This window comes from Pan troglodytes, chromosome X (genome assembly GCF_028858775.2).
Source record: "Pan troglodytes isolate AG18354 chromosome X, NHGRI_mPanTro3-v2.0_pri, whole genome shotgun sequence".
Classification (NCBI taxonomy): domain Eukaryota; kingdom Metazoa; phylum Chordata; class Mammalia; order Primates; family Hominidae; genus Pan; species Pan troglodytes.
The window spans coordinates 85,783,428-85,787,394 of NC_072421.2; the positions used below are offsets into that span (position 1 = coordinate 85,783,428).

A 3,967-nucleotide genomic window follows, 5' to 3' on the forward strand; every position below is an offset into this window, starting at 1 on the left:
CTTTTTTACATTTTATATGAAGGATTAAATGTTTTGTGTATATGAAGAGTTATATTCTTAAGGCTTAAAAGAGACCTGTGCTTTGTTTGCAAATGTTACATTTTATTGATAAGCACTAAGGACTGACGTTGCAGGAGAACTCGAGTTTTAAGGCCTAAGAGAAAAAAGAAACAGACATAAATTTATAAATTAGTAAATCATTATTTTTTCTATAAAAACCACAAATATGTTCTCCAGCCACGATATGTATCTATGTTTTACTAGGTGGAAAACCTTGGCTTTATTCTACTAAACCGTTCCATATTACTGTATTTTTTTGTGGCATCAAGTAATAAAAATGGACTTTACTTAGTCTAGCAAATGTAAAAGAGAATTTAATGAAAGCATTTTGGGGGACATTTCAAAATGCTTGGGAAAATCCAAGGTAAAGGTAACCAACCAAGACTTTTTAAGAAGGTAGGAATCGGGGAAGCTCTGGAGACCAGCAGCAGGAAGTCTTGAACTCGTTTGGGAGACAGAGGGCTCTGTGAATAATATGACTGAGTGGAGTGATCCACATTCTCTGTACTTGTTAATGCAAAATTCCACATTCCCAGCTTTGGCTGGGTCCTAGCATTGTATATTTGAGAATTGTTCCTAGAGAAAGGGGTGAGGGAGATATTGTGAGGGGCCAGCTCTCTGCAAAAATGTCAGTTGCAAGCACTATTTCATTTAAAAATACTACGTTGTCTTTTATTTTTCCAACATTATATTTTTAAAATTTTCAAACACATCAAAATTTGAAAAAAATTGTACAAGAAACAATAGGTGTTTACCACCTAGTTTCCATAATTGCTAAGACTTTGCAATGTTCACTTTATCTATCAACTTATACAGCAAACACATGCCACATTTATATTTTGCTGAGTCATTTAAAACTAAATTACAATAGTCATGACACTTCAATTCTAAATAATTTAGCAAGGACATTTTCCTAACTACATACAACACCATTATCACACATAAAGAAATTAGCAATTTCATGATATTATTTAATGCCGTGGTATTACTGAAATTTCCCCAACTGTCTTCTGTAATTCTACTGTTTAAATCAGAATCCAATATAAGTTCATATATGAATTTGTCATGTCATTTTATTCTATTTTCAATTTAGAGTAGCCCCTCATCTTGCTTTTTATTATTACTATGACTGGGACACATTGAAAAGGCCAGGCCAGTTGCAGTATGTTCCTCATTCTGGATTCGTGTATGTGCCAGTTACCAGTTTATTGACTTTCAAATCCAAATTCAACTTTAGTATCTGCTCTGAGATAATGGACTAGATAGCATTTTCTTTTACAATGAACCTGATTTTCAGCATTGTCAATAGAGGATGCTGGAGGGATATGACAGGAGGAAGGTGGCTTCTCTCTTTTCAAGTGTGCTGCGTTTTGGTTGTTTTTTTTTTTTTTTTTATTACTCCTGCTGCATGGTTGTTCAGAGATGTGAAGACATATTTGAAAACATCTGGAGGTTCCCTGCCCCATCCACATGCCCAGTGTGTACAGCTCCTCAGCAACTTCACAGCCCTGCCTCAGGCCTGATGACCACTTTGTCACTGCCCTTTCTCTGAAGACATTGCACACTCTAGGCCTTAGACTCTCAGCAATGGCTTAACTCCCTCTGTGAGCCAGCCCACTAACCCCCATTCCCCTTCACCTGTGGAGTTATTTCCTTCTTTCCTATTGACTGTAGACCAACTTCTTCCTTCTCCACTAGCAGAAAGCTACAACTACAGCTTCCGCAACAAGGTCTCAATGCCAGGCCTGAGAAGGACACCCCCACTTCCAGGGATGCCCTGTTTTCGGTACTCTCCTTCAAATCTAGAGTATCTCTTAGATATCTCCTTTTATCTTTAAAATGATTTTTCATTAATAGCTCAACAATTATTTACATTAAATTTACAATCTAGATTTACTGCATGGTTTCTGTCTTTTGAATGGGCCCAGACTAATACAATATGCTCAGTTATTTTTGGTCATGCGGTATTGTTTAATTTGTTTATCCCCAGGATTTCCTGAAAATTGAGATGAAATGCTTTGTTAGATTTAAGTTAAACAGTTTTGGTGAGAATAATTTATACATGATGTGGTATACTCAGCATTTCATCATATAACAACACAGCCACACAACACTATTGTATCTTTATTAGTGATGCTTGTTTTTATTCCCTTGTTAAGGTAATGACTGCCAGTTGTCTCCACTGTTAAGATATACTTTTTACTGACAATTAGCAAATAATCTGAGAGTTGACACTTTGGGATTATGTGAATATCCCATTCTCCCCAAATATTTTACTAACCATTTTAGTGTCTATTGATGATTTTCATATGAGTTATTTCATTGAACATTGCAAAACGGTGATTTTTTCTAACTCTATTTTTTTTTCTTCTTTAATAATTAGCTCTTCTGTGAAGAAGAGTGTTCCTTCATCACCCGGTGAAGAACTTTGGCAGAGTAAATGCATTTTCCCTTTCTTGATTTCAGAGTAATAAATTGACATCTAATAGTTACCTTCAATAGTGGCAAAATTATCTCTCTGTGTCATTGACTATCATTACAAAATTATGAATCTTTATTTAGTATTTTAAAGGCAAAAATGATAACTATTCTTTCTGATGCTTTCTTTTTTCAAATTTGGAGTCCTTTTAAGACAGTTTCTTGGTCATTTTGACTTGACACATTTAGTCTTTGAGTACATTCTTGGCTACTGCCATCATAAGATGTTTTAGACTCTGGAATAATGTACTGTTACAAGCCCTCTTCTTTTGAGTGAGAAATAATATTTAGAAATATGCTAGGTGCTAACTGAGCTCACTGCTAGTGGATCATCATCACTTGATTTTTGTTAGATCTTTCAGTGTATTTAAACGTTGTCCAGTGTTGGTTGTGAATAACCCTTGGCTTTGATTGTGGCTGTGGATGAAATTCAGCACCTACAGCCACCAGTAGCCTTAGCTCACCACCCACTTTCTCAATATCATGGGTAAAACCCAGGCTCTGACAGGCACTGTGGACCCTGGCCCAGATGTCCTGCTCCGATGCAGCAGATTGTGTGGTCTGACTTCTGGCTTGGGATCCCTAACCGTGTCTCCTGTCCCTAGGACACCCAGTTGCCCTGAGCCTGATGCCCATGCCTCTAGGACCTTAGAGATAAGCCACTTGGTTGTCTCCATCTTTCAAATAAAGCTTTTTGTGCAATTCAAATCCAAGCATTAATAATGACTTTATATTAATATTTCCAATTCAATTTGAACATTGGGGGCTTTTCTCTTAATTTACCTTAACAAAGCAAAAAAATGCGCACCACTAATAAAGATACAATATAGTGTTAATCCCATTCACAAGGCAGGAGCCCTCATGACTTAATCACCTTTTAAAAGCCCTATCTCTTAATATTGTTGCATTGAGAATTAAGTTTCAACATAAATTTTGGAAGGTAAAGAAATATTCAAACGATAGTATTCTGTCCCTGTGCCCCTACCCAAATGCATGTTTTTCTCATATACAAAGCATATTTTTTCCATCTCAATAGCCTCAAGATTCTTAACTTGTTTTAACATCAACTTTAAAGTTTAAAATCCAAAGTCTCATCTAATTATTATCTATTCAGATACAAGTGAGACTCAATGTGTCATTCATTCTAAGGAAAATTACTCTCCAGCTGTGAGCATGTGAAATCAAAGAGGTTATGTGCTTCTGAAATACAATTTCGAGACAAGCGTAGGACAGCCATTTCCGTTCTAAAAGGAAGCAATAGGAACAAAGAAAGGAATAATAGGTTCCAAGTAAGTCCAAATCCTAGTAAGACAATTTCAAATCTAGATGCTTGAAAATAATTCTGACTCCTAGCCTCACCTTCCAGATGCACTGTGGCAGTGGTTGTGTTCCCAGGGCTCCAGAGGACCCCACACCCATGGCTTTGCTC

The 3,967-nt window shown here is 36.5% G+C and overlaps 1 non-coding gene across 1 annotated transcript; it reads left to right on the forward strand.

Moving 5' to 3' along the window:
- Nucleotides 1-2,921: 2,921 nt before the first annotated feature.
- Nucleotides 2,922-3,048, forward strand: LOC112207243 (small nucleolar RNA ACA64). The gene has a single exon (XR_002941692.1). It is a non-coding gene; the product is annotated as a small nucleolar RNA ACA64 (small nucleolar RNA).
- Nucleotides 3,049-3,967: the final 919 nt, after the last annotated feature.